General features: G+C 38.8%; 1 protein-coding gene and 1 long non-coding RNA gene across 9 annotated transcripts in view; one reads left to right on the top strand and one right to left on the bottom strand.

Moving 5' to 3' along the window:
• LOC116083186 overlaps positions 1-11,719 on the top strand; it is a 30,868-nt gene extending 19,149 nt beyond the window's left edge. Inside the window, exon 4 of the long non-coding RNA XR_004115631.1 lies at positions 11,558-11,719. This is a non-coding gene — a long non-coding RNA (uncharacterized LOC116083186). The remainder of the gene's footprint in view (positions 1-11,557) is intronic.
• Positions 1-13,459, bottom strand: part of Pde4d (phosphodiesterase 4D) — a 1,511,116-nt gene that overhangs the window by 294,090 nt on the left and 1,203,567 nt on the right. The gene's annotated exons all lie outside the window — the stretch shown is intronic.

The raw sequence follows: 13,459 nt of genomic DNA, 5'->3' as shown, positions 1-13,459 counted from the left end.
AAAAAAAACGTGTGAGTTAGTATTCAGTGGTAATATTCATATAAACAATATAAATAGTTCAAAGGGCTCCAGAAATATAATCCTAAGCCATTCAAAAGCCTTTTGGCATAACTATAGTTTGCAATTTCCCCTATCTTTGTAATTTTGAGAAAATGGTCTAGACTAAATGTCTATGACATATCCAGATGATTCCCAGGCATAAGCCAAGAATACAGAAAATATCAACTTGCTGAACTCTACTAGGAGAACAAACTTGTTCAGGAGGTAACAGGACTAGGAAAGGAAAGCCAGCATGGAACTCTGAAACATCAGTTCACTTGTATTGCTTTTTGCCGTGATGCTCAAGAAAGCTAACTTGAAGGCTGAAAGTAGTAGCTTGCTGCCTGGAATTGGTACCCACAAGCTTCAAATAAACTGGTCAAAGAGCTGAAAGTTGCCCTTCACAGACAAAAGGATACATTCAGCTCCAAGCCATTAGGGAAGGTCTAATTTCACTGGGCCAGACAGCCAGGAAAAGTGATCCCCAGAGGGAACCCTTTGTAGAAACACCCTCAACTGTCCTCTGGCCGACTATCAGTAAACTCTATAGACCCATTTTAGAGCTGCTTTTTAAAAATTATTTTTATCATATTATCATATATTTTGGGAAAAAAAAAGCACCCTACTGTTAGTTGTTTGGAGGTGGTATAGACAAAAGTCTGATGGTAACCCAGGTAACCCTGGGTTCAAACTTTAGCTCATTAGCTACTTCTGAGCCATATTACCCTCAGCCAGTTGCTTGTCCACATGACCTCTATTTTCACAGCTGTGGAAAAAAAAATAGCCATGGGGATAATAATGTCACTTCTCAGAACTGTTAAGGATTGTGAAAGTTACTACCAAAAATGTCTGGCACAAGGCCAGGCTTGGTGCAGGCTTAATCAGACGACACAGTGTGGTTCTTCATTTCTTTTCAGCCTTTCATACTTATCCCCTCTCCTCCATGGTTTTAGACCAGCTTTCATAGGCCATGATTGCTTTATACTCTTCCTGATGAGCGCCCCCTGCCTCCCCCAATACAGGAAGATGTTCCATGGTTTTGGTTGTTCAATATAAGACAGGCCACTAGAGATTTAGTCCGTTTGCTCAATGCTTAGCTCATAATAGATTGCAAATGTCCTAAAGGGGGGGAAAGCATTAATTTCTAATTGCTTATTTATGCTGCTTTTCATTGTACTGGAGGATCAAACCCAGGATCTTGTACAAGAATTCTATGAGTGACTCACATTTCAATGTCCTTTTTTATACTTTAATTTTTTACAATTTTCTATGAGTAGATTCTACTAAGGAAAACATAGAAAACAAAAATGAAGCTAAAAAAAAATGAAGCTAAACAAGGCCTTGGGTTTGAGGAGCAAAGATGTATGCAGAGCACAGAAAAGAGTGCACGTGACAGAGAGGAAGCATTCCAATACCAAAGTTCCTCAATCAGTCATTTTACAGAATCTGCTACTTTGTTGGTAAATAAGGCTCACATGCTCCTTGAATTGCTACCTGTGTGCTTTTTGATTTTTATTCAAAACACTTTTAAAACACATTTACAAAGACATTAGCAGAAGTGCAAGGCATTTCATACATCACCATGTCTAATGGTGATATCTGCCACCTCTACCACTGATGGGGTAAGTAGCACTTGCCAGACTCTACAGCAGCACTTCACAGTTAGGTCCCATACCAGCCTATGACTCCGGTATACAGATAAGGACACAGAGCCAGAGTCAGGAAGAGAGTGTACAAAGTAGGTGGTAGAACCCAGCTAATAAGCAATGAGTCATCCTGCATACAATTCCTACAGTACTTTGTCTCCTTTGGGCGAGCAGTCAGGGAACTCAATTAGGAATTCCATTTTGTTCTACTACATTGTATACTATAATTGTATAACCTAATACTTTTATTTTTTTGTCCTTCAAAGTGAGGCTTGGAGGATTGTGAGGAAATATCAAAAGGTCAAAGGATGTAAGCCCAAAGTCTGAATGGCTTGGGAAGCCTTGCTCCTTTGTAAGCATTGTCCACAGTCGATCAAGCTATTCAGGGCATTTTCAAGATGGGTGACTGTATGCAAGTTAGACAGACAGCGTAGAAGTTAAGAGCATGTGCTTCTTTTTGTGGAGAACCAGAATCTATTATGTCACTGGGCTCATAACAGCCTGTAACCCAAGCTTGAGTGGTCTGAGACCTCTGGCTTCCTCAGGCACATGTATGTGTGCACATACCTACTCACATGCAACACAATACACATAATTTAAAATGTAAAGTAAATCCTTTTAAAATGCACAATTGTAAACATTGTTTCTTTGGTACTAGGAAGAGATATTACAGAGTTAGGACTTGGAATATTCACAGGTTAAAAATAAGTGTGAAAACCACTGCTTTTCATGTGTGTTTCCATGGAAATGTTGAAAACAGCTTCCCAGGAAGGCCTTGAGGCTATATTAATCCTTGCCATACCCCCAAAATGTTGCCTCATTATATTATCCCCCAACAGAAACATTTTCAATTTGTTCAGCACAGACAACTTTTAAACTGATTAAGGGAACAGTCTTGCTTTGTAGAGAAAATGTTGAATCCAGAGCTGTGGGTATTAAGAAATCAATGACCAACAGGCACCCAGGCTCCCAGTGCTGGCCAACAGTAATGTTACCAAGGCAAAAGGCCTTTTGTGTGTGCAATGGTCTATGGCTTTCTTGATGAAAAAAAAAAAATTCAGCAAACACAATTTTGCATGGTGAACACAAAGGATCAGTGGTGACATCATGCTACAGTTCGTCTGTCTTAGGATTTCTTTAGGAGTCACATCTGAAGAAGCTGTCTGTCTGAAAGGTGTCTGTGTAGCCGTGCTGACAGATTGCATGGCAGTAGCTCCTGAAGCTCCTTATCCCTGAGCTCAGGCACCTACACGGTTCTTTTCTCTGAGGAAAGCAGAGGACTGTATATTGAAATATGGCAGATGTGACTAGGGCCTCACTAGGACAGATATCAGGGGGCTACATACAAGTTGTGTGTTGGGGTGCGGAGGGGTGGGCTGGTAGTTTCTTGTCCCCAGGAAACAGGCAGAGGGTAGGTGAATCCTGAGAGGTGTAGATTCCAACCTAAGAGCCAAATACCTAACTCTTGCAATTTTTAGTGAAAGCCTCTAGTTTTCTTCCAGGTTGGCTTGTTTAGCACAACTTATATAAAACACACACACAAAAATGATAAATAATCTAAACAAAGTAAATATTTTATGAGACATTTGTACATTATGGAATTAGTATGAACCTCCTGTTTTGATATCTAATGGTGACGACAGCTCTATCTTGCCATTGTCTCTCCAAATCTTAACTCTTTACTGAGATCTGTAGCCCCAGCTACAAGACAAGCCCTGCTCCTTGTCCATTGTAAACAGAGTTGTAGGTAATGATCAGCATCAAAATTGGTTTCAGTGAGTCACTCTGGCCATTCGCTATGGGTACGAGTATACTTAATACATGCCTCCTGGTATCTTTTTAAATCCTAAGTTTAATTGCTCCAATTCAGTGAAAAGCAAGCTACCTTACAAGCAAATTGCATATTTCTCTAAATATGTTCTATTTTCATAGCCATTTCCTCTAATCAACAAGATGAAATTATAGAAGGTAACAGACTTGAGTATAGTGCACACTTACAAGGTAAGATAATCCTATCACTCAGGAGGCCAGAGTAAGAATATCAAGAGCCTGAGGCTACTCAGCTCTACATAGTGAGTTCTAGACCAGCCTGGACTATACAGAAATATTGTCTCTTAACAACAACAACAGCAGCAACAGATGCATAAAGCCAGGCATGTGCTTGTAATTCAAGCCCTTGGGAAGCAGATGCAGAAAGATCACAAGCTTGTACATAGCTTGGTACAAAGTACATTCCAGGAACTGGTTCAGTCGGGGTTAAAGACTGAAAACTTGTCTAAAAATGTGTGTGCATGTGTGTGTGTGTGTTTCAGCTATTCTAGAATTTCCAAAAAGTATTTATAGAAGATCAGATGTTGCATGAAGAAGAAGAAGGAGGAGGAGGAGGAGGGGGAAGGAAGGAAGAAATAAATAAAGAAAGAAAGAAATGAAGAAAAAGAAAAGAGAAAGAGAGAGAGAAAGAGAGAGAGGCACTCAGTCTGTAAAAATATTTTAAATCTTTACTTAGAGCATACCTCATTTTTGAGCATAGCAGACAGTGGTTATTTTACTAGAGAACACAGTCCAGATGAGCATCCAGCTTTCATCCAATCCATCTTTCTATACAGATACAATGTGTGTATTACCTTAAACTCACGGCATAGGGAACAATTTGCAATGTGGACACTGGGAAATCTGGAGGTACATCCAACAGCTAGGTATCTTAAAACTACACAGGAGTTCTGGGTCAGTGGGATCAAAATTTTGCTACCTGTCAAGAACTATTTGAGTGCCTCAGAATAACCTAAACAACAATGGCCAGAGTTATCATCATTTTTTTAAGTAGAAAAGCTAATAATGGTGATTTCATATACAATAATAATTTCTGTAAAGAATATTGAATTATGATTATACACAAAGCACCCATCTAGGACTTAAAGACCTCAGCAAATGTCACTAGATAGGATTTTTTTCTGAGTGAAGTTACTGAATAATTATATAAATATACACATACAACCCATATAGACTATCCAAATATATATAACAGGTGCATACGTTTGTATAAATGGCATAACTTTGATCAACTCCAAAGAGTTGTCATCTTTTTAGATGACAATTATTATAGAAAAGTAGAAAATTAGTCTTGTTCAATAAGCAAATGTTATAGTATTTAACCTCTGTCTAATAGAATGAAATTTAAAGGAGTGGGGTGATGGGCTCAGTCAGTAAAAGTGCCTGCTGCACAAGCCTGGGGTCCTGAGCTCAGATCCCCAGCACTGATGTAAAAGCAAAACAAAACAAACAAAAAACAAAGAACAAAACTGGGCACAGTTGTGCATGACTGTAGTCCCAGTGCTGGGGGGCAGGCAGGGACAGTGACAGGCAGCTCTTAAAACTTTTGGGTAGCTAGTTAAATCAACCAGTGAACACTGGGTTCAGTGAGGGACCTCATCTCCAAAGACAAGAAATTGAATAAAATACTTGGTGTAGACTTTTGGCTTCCATATTCATGTGTGCACACCTACACATATATGTCCACATACACACCACACATGTACATATATTTATAGACTATTCTTTTGAATATATATTCAATATATATATGTATACATATATATATATATATATATATATATATAATGATAACTAACCTGAACTGACTATATTAAAGGATGGACTATATAGCTATCATCTCAAATTATACTCAATATTAAGTGTCTGGGTACACAGGCGACTAAAATAAGCACACTCAGGACATTTAATAAACTCCCTAGAAGCCTTATGTTATGAGTTGTTTGTTTTGTTTGAGGTGGAATTCCTCAATGTTGCCAAGCTTGCTATGAATACATGAATTCTGTGATGACTCAACCCTTTCAGTACCTCAGACTACAGATGCACACTATCACGAAAATCTTGGAAGATCTGTGACTTGAAACAGACGTCACAGCTCAACCAACCATGAAGACAAAACCACTTAGATTCCTCTCAACCTACATTTTTTTTTTGGTAACAGTTTGCTAGCTAATTGGAATTAGTCACTTAAAGTTCTTATATTTCTTATAGCTTCAAAGATCTCTTTGCTAGCTAATTGGAATTAGTCACTTAAAGTTCTTATATTTCTTATAGCTTCAAAGGTCTCTGGAAATCTTAAAGGCAAAGGAATTAGTTATACTTAGAATGATCTTTCCTTTTATTTTCTACTAAGGCGCAACCAACTGAAGGGTCAGCCTCATTGCTTATCTCTGACAAATACCAGAGTCTGCAGCACGGGGCTTCCTCTTATCTGCCCATTCCTCCAGGGCACTCACTCTGCTGTGATGTTGATATTTTGTGGTCTAGTAGCTTCTATGAGATGAGAAGTACCTTTCTCTTGTAAACTGTCAATAACCAAATATGGACTAGGCTTCTCTGTGTAACTTTTATTAGGAATTTTCCCCCTCTTGTATATAAAAGGAAACTTTAGAATGAGCAAAAGTATCTAAATATTTGGTTTGTCGTGTTACAGTTTAAATGATGAAAAGTGTGTGTGTGGGAGGGGGAGTTCATTAACCAGTTGAGTCAGTGAGGCAAGTAAGTATCTAATTTAATCTCAAATTTATATCTTTCTTGGAATCCTAAAAAGTATGACATAAGGAAAGAGCTAGACTTCATTTTCACACCCTTCTTTATTTTAAAATTCATTTAAAATATTTGAAAAATATATACATGTATGTGTACATAGGGTATAATGTAATGTTTTAACACATGTATCTATTGTGAAGTGACTAATGCAATCTGGCTAACGTGTGCATCAACTCATGTTTGTTCTGTAGATTGAACTCTTAAATACACTCAGTGATTTCCAAGGACATAGTATATTTATTATTCACTATAGACACCACACTTTATAACATAATAGATCTTACAAACTGATTTCTCTTACATAACTGGAAGTGTGTCTGACCAACATTTCCTGGATCTTAGATATCACCACTTACTCTATGCTTATATGACTCTCATTGTTAGCTCTTACACGAAAGCAAGACCACACAAACCTGCTTCCATTGCTTATGCTCCCTAGAATTCATTAAGAAGAAAAATGTCAGTGGAGCTGGAGATGAGGCTCAGCAGTTAAGAGCACTTGCTGCTGTTACAGAGACCCCAGGTTTGCTCCCCAGCACTAATGTGATAGCTCACAGCCATTTGTAATTCTAATTCCAGAGAATAAGATACTTCTGGTCTCTTCCAGTACCAGGCACACATGTGATACACATACATACATGCCTAGGTACATTCACACACACTAAACAGACAAAAACAAATGCTTTTTAAAAATAAATCATGTTAGTGTCATAGTCACTCATGAAAATTTTTAACCCCTAATTTAAGTAATACAAGTCATACTATACAACATGCGCTTTGGTTTCATCAATATAATAACATATAAACTCAATATGTACCTGATGCATGGATACTTGAATCCTGTCTAAGTTCATGAATATTTGAATTATGTATAAGTTCAGAGAGATATTAACATTGAGCTATCCTTTGTTCTTTCCTGGGCATGCATTGACTTCATGAATACATGCTTGGTTTATGATAAAATATTTAGGCATACATCAAGTTGTCTTATTTTTTTCTATGATGCTGTTTCTGGAAGAAGGGAATAATTGTATAGTATATGTGAATTTCCAATGAGCAGACTAAGGTTCTGAGAAATTAAATACCTTGTTACAGAGCAGACATCTGTTTCAGCTAACTGCAGGTTTTCCACTAAAAGCTGACTGTTACAATAACCAGATGACGGGAGCTAAGGAAATGTGTGCAGGTATTTCACATATGCAATGAGGAAAGTTTATATTAAAAGTAGGAAATTGCAATTTGCATGGTCAATTACAGAGCAGTACATGGATGAACTCTCAGATTGGATTTGCGTATCCAAACCATATGCTGTCTTCATGTAATGCACAGAACAGCAGGCTGGAAAGATTTTCGGTGGTCCAATAGTTAAGAACTTTCTGTCTACCTTACTATGAGTGGATATGATCAGTTCTATAGTAGTCATTATAAACCAGGGAGAGCAAAAAGATAAATAGGGCCAAGCTCTTCCCAGCTCACTGACACAGTGATGAGGGAGAGAATATGTTTAAGGGGGCCTGCATCCACTAAGTGATCCCATTTTTAGCACAAACTCCTGGATATCTCAAGTGGCACAGGGTGACAATCAGCAGGATAACAAATTCTTCTCTAGGTATGACTGTACATCTGCTACAAGGATTAGAACTCAGGCTCAGTCTTTTAAAACTCTTTCTTTAGCCATCACTGGGCTCTCCAGTGGCTTATACCATTCACAGAAAATCATAGTTCTTTTGGCTAGACACTTTGTATGAAAGCAGATAGATACTCTTCAGGCCTCATTGTGGATATTGTAAAGAAGAGAGCTCACATTCCCCCACTTTTCTGTGCATTTAATATGAGTCTTTTTTTTCTCAGTACCCTCTCCATATCAACTCCTTATGATAGTTTCTGTATACAGAAACAGAGGGAGACATTTCAAATATGTAGCTCTTCAGGCATTTATATAAATGATTGAGTTTAGTGGCTAAACATTTTCCAAGCACATCACATTATGTTTTTTTCGATACTAGTAAGAATTAGTATTATTTTTGGCCTCCACGAATAAAGTGTCAATTAATTTTAACATGTCACACACAACCAGTTTCTTGTACCTCATTTGCAAAGTGTCCTGCACTTGAAAATTTTATTCTAACCTCTGTATCCTAAACCCTGACCAAGGACAGGGCCTAAGAATCATCTTAGAGCTTGCAGGACATGCCGACTCTCAGGCCTCCATCCAGATTTACTTAGTCAAATTAAGCAATTTAACAACCTCTCCAGGAGATCCATGTTCATATTTGATAAACCCAGGCCTAAGCCATGGGATTCAGCATCTGCTTGTCTCATTCCCCATAGTATGTAGTTCCCCACAGCTCCTCTTCTAGATATCCAATCCTGTATGTTAAATGATTTAAAAGGAAGAAAGGGAGAGTCTTCCTAAAGTAGACCTACAGCCCTCATGGCCATACTTTGTCTTTTTGTTTATTCTGTTTTCTAATGTTTTGATTGGCTGTTGGTCACATCACTCACTACAGTCTCTGATTAAGTTTCCCATGGAGGTTAAAGCACATTGTGTCAAGGGGCCACAGCGAATGAATACAGAGGGTAGGTGTCTGCTTAGAGAATGATCCCCATCTTGGTTTCTCCCCTTTCAAATTGAGATGTTTTGAATCTTGTTACCCCTGCCCCAGCTATGACAACAGGGTGTTGGAGATGAGAATGAGAGAATTCTGCTTTTCTTTAGTGATTTTGCTCAACAATTTAGTGGCTAGAACGTGGCTCAGACATTAAGTCCTGTGACACAGCTGGCACAGGCCAGTCCTCTAAGTTCAGCCCTTAGGAGTCTGAGGCAGGGAGACTAGACAGTGAGACTGCCTCACAGTAAAGAAACAATAGGACAAATAAATGGAATCAGTTCTGTGGATTTTAATTTGCCACATCACCTTTGTCACTGAGAAATTCATTAGCTGCTGAAACTACCATTTGGAAAATACAAAAAAGAACCTGAGTGATCAGAAAGAATTAACAGGACTTTGAAATGAATCCAGAAAATTAGACATCAAAGAATGTTGATTATGAAGAGCACCATTTTAGGAAAAGTCTTACTTGTGAACAATCTGAAAGAACAAGCTAAGTGCAATGGCACCTCGCAGACCTCCTCCCAAGGTAGAAATTATGAATTTAGTAAATTACAAACTACTTTTTTATTTGTTCTTCCTATAAGAATTGTATACTTTTAAAAATGTTTTGAATAATCAATATGCTAATGGCAATATATATTGCTTTGTGAGATCAAGCCTCTAGAATATACTCCCTTGATAATCCTACTTATTCCTCAATATACCATGAACCAGAGAGCCACAAAGCTCCATTTGATACTGTTGGGATCAGGTCCTTTTATGTAGCCTATAGTTGTCTTAGAGTCTCCATCCTCTACTCCATTGTCTCTACCCACTAGGAGATGGAATTATAGGTGCACATCACCACACTTAGCTACTACTAGAAGTGGGAGCAGACTTTGAAAGTTTCAAGAAATAGGACTCGGAGTAACAATCCATGCTCCATTTAGACATTCTGAGACATCGCTTAGAAATTCATGATCACATTTGATATGCTACAAGCTGAGCCTGGGTCAGCATGCTTGACTTGATGCATATAGCAGAAGCCAGGTTGTGATCCTTGGTAGGGCTGTGATGAACTGTCGAGGAGATGACAGAGAAAGGAGAGTGAGGTATCAACAGAACCTTGACACTGGAAAATAGTAATTACAAACAAAAAAGAAAGGGGAAAGAAGGTGAAAGAACAGGCTCTTTGTGCCACCAACCAGGCAGTATACACCAGCTGATAGGAGGCCCCCAACACATACACAGCAGAGGACTGCCGGGTCTGGCCTCAGTGAACGAAGGTGCACCTAACCCTCCAGAGACTTGAGGTCCTGGGGAGTGGGGAGGTCTAGTGGGGTGGGAATGAAGGGGGTCAGGAGAGGGTGGGGAGGTATGAAATGAGGAACAGCAGTCAGAGGGCAGACCAGGAAGGGGAAATAATAACTAGACTGTAAAAAAAGATTAAAGAATAATAATACAAAAATATATATTAAAAAAAGAAAGAAAAGAAAAGGCTCTTTGCATACATGGATAAATACGTGAAAAAGTAACACACATTTATGGCACCATGGCACATTAACCCTATATTTGCTGGTGCTGTAAAAATAGGTTGGGGTGGTTTAGATAAGGTCTAAAGCAACTTTTCTGAGATGTAAGTAAAATTCTGATTTAACATGGTGATAGGATATTGCAGCTAGAACTGAAAGTCAGAGATAAAAATTATAAAATAAAATGAACCTTTTTTTTCACTACTCTTGATAATTAAGGGTGTTGTTGGGATATCAAATGAACCTTGACCCAATGTAAAAATATGATTATATGTTTAAATTGAGGGTTATGGTTAGTGTTGGTCAACCTGACACAATATTGAGTCACTAGGGAAGAGCGTCTGTCTCCACGAGAGATCGTTTAGATTAGGTTGACCTGAAGGCATGTGTGGAGGGAATGGTCATGATTGCATGGATTAACATGAGAAATCCCTGCTTACAGTGAGTGACACTATTCTCTGGGCATGGAATCCTGGGAATTGTGGGTAAGTACAGAGAGCATGCTGAGCATGAGTAGACATGCAGGGATGTCTTCTCTTTGTTCTTGGATGGGACATAACCAGATGCTTGAGTCTCTGCCTTGACCTCTTACATTGATGGACTACAAACTGGAGCTATAAGCCAAAATAAACCCTTTCTCCCTTAGGTTGCTTTTCTGTCAGAGTATATTATTATAGCAACAGAAATACAACAAGGAAAACATTGAATATGAGCCAAGTAGAGGGAAAATTCCCCTTTTGTACATCTGACCAAGTTTTTTTTTTAATTTCAATATAGTCACTTTTAGTTAATAATGTACCATTCACGATGAAGAGACATAAACTAGAAGTGGTTCACTGTTGCCCATGCTATTCCTGGACAAATATCAGAGCATTCAACTCTATAAATGAAAAACATAACAGCTGCAGTCATTAAAATGCTCACACTGGCAATGGAAACCCACATAGCCTAGACATCTTCAAGGTTGCAGAAACCCAGAATGCTACTTTGGGGGCTATAAATAAAGTTGCAGTACTTTGAAATCCCATTTGGCAGTGTCAAGAAAAAAATATAAGACCTACAACTAAGAAGTTCTACCCTCCCAAGAATGCTTTGTTTCTGTGTATGTCCACAAACCTGCACACTTGTTCTTAATTATTTGTTACAGGTCCAGTCACAGTGGATTCAAACTGGATATTAATAATAGGATGGACAGGCAAATTGCTATTGGCTGTTTCACGGAGTGCCACCACAGTGAGAAGAGCTGACAACCATGCAAAGTGAGATGGAAGAAACTGGAGAACACAAAACTGACAAGAAAAAAGATCCAAACCCTCAAAGTTTGTTGTGGTTATGCAATTACATTCATGCAAACTTTATGTTGAGTGTGTGCATCTAGAAGTTAATATTGTATGTCTTCTTCAATTTTTTTTCACTTTAGTTTTTGAGACAGGGCCTCTCACTGAATCTGGAGCTCTTGGTTTTACCTAATCTGGCTGGTCAGTGAGTTTCAGGGATAATCCTGTCTCCATTCACCATGTCTCCATCACTTGTCTTCATTAAGCTACAGGTGAGCAAAACTCTGCCTTACTTGTATGTGAGTACTAGGCTAGAGACTGAAACTTGGGTCCTCATACTATGCTTTTTACCCACTGAGCCATACCCCAGCCTCCACGTAGAGTTCAAAAGAGTCATCACATACTGATGCTGTTAGAAATCAGGCAGGAATTATCTTCTGCCCTGAGTAGGTCCTCAGGGATTGTCCTCAGGAGCAGATATTATATGATTGAGATTAGGGTATTGCACTGTTTGTCTGAGTGAGCATTTTTGTCAGCAGGAGCACAGTCACATCTTATACTGACTAATCTCATAGAAAGTGAAGGTCCATACAACTCAGTAGGCAAAATACTGTACCAAAAGTAAAAGCAGATTGAATATGAACATTAAGCTTTTGGAAACTCTCCTTTCCTACACAGTCATTTCCCCAATTGCTTTCTCAGTGTTTCTGCAATGTGCACATCCCTGATGCCCATGGTGTGTCAGTCCACAAAGATTTGCTTTGGGAAGAGAAACTGCCTGTTTCTTTTCCCCACACATGTCAGAAATCAGTACATAATGCAACCGTTTGCACAGGGTCCCCTCTTCTCTTTAGAAGGGGAACCAAAGGACACAAACAAATTTGCAAACAATCTCTCTGCCATCTGTGGTCAGGCATTTCAACTGTTTTATCAAGGAGCAAAGAAGCAAAGTTATAGGGGGAAAATAGCTCATCATTTTCCAAGGACAAGTAAGACATGAGATGAAGCTGTTTTCTGAGTATGAGTAATTAGATATTTCTATCCCGTAGTGCTGAGATTAGAGCAGAAACCTTTCCTGAAAACAGTGCATGAGAGCTTTGTGTCAGGTCTACCCGGAGATGACAGGAAGGCTTCTTTGTCTTCTGTTTATCTCTCTTCCAAAGTGACTGCCCTATCACTAGAGAATGCATTTACATCATCAGATTAATGTGATTGTTCAACAGGACATAAATCTTTCCTTTGGATGAAAACATGGATCAGGTTCAGCTAATTTTTCATCCTCTTCTAAACAATGCTATTATGCAAAAAAGAAAGAAAAAAGTCTCGATAACCAAGAATACTTTATAGACTTAAGCCTCTCATCTCAACCGGTCTATTTTGCTTCCCTCCATAAACAAACCACAGCACAGCACTCTTTAAGCATAGCAATGTTCAGTAGGTAATCTACAAATCAATTAAAGACAAGGTAATTGCCAAAAGGGATCAAGTGACAAGCCTTAAGAAGATAATATTTATAGGCTTCATGATGAGAATATATGTGTCTGAGAAGAGTTTGGTCTAGCCAACTTTCCTTCTAATGCAAGATTTAAAACTTGTATGATTTCTGCTTTTCTTTTCTTGATACAAGGCCCTGCTAGATAATCCTGTGTAGACCAGGTTGGCATGGAACTCATAGAGATATGCCTGCCTCTGTCTCTGTCTCTGTCTCTGTCTCTGTCTCTGTCGCCTCCTGCCTCTGCCTCTGCCTCCTCTGCCTCCTGCCTCTGCCTCTG

The sequence above is a fragment of the Mastomys coucha genome, unplaced genomic scaffold, assembly GCF_008632895.1.
Source record: "Mastomys coucha isolate ucsf_1 unplaced genomic scaffold, UCSF_Mcou_1 pScaffold8, whole genome shotgun sequence".
Classification (NCBI taxonomy): Eukaryota; Metazoa; Chordata; class Mammalia; order Rodentia; family Muridae; genus Mastomys; species Mastomys coucha.
The sequence above is the reverse complement of the archived record's forward strand: the minus strand, read 5'-3'. Positions and strand labels throughout refer to the sequence as shown.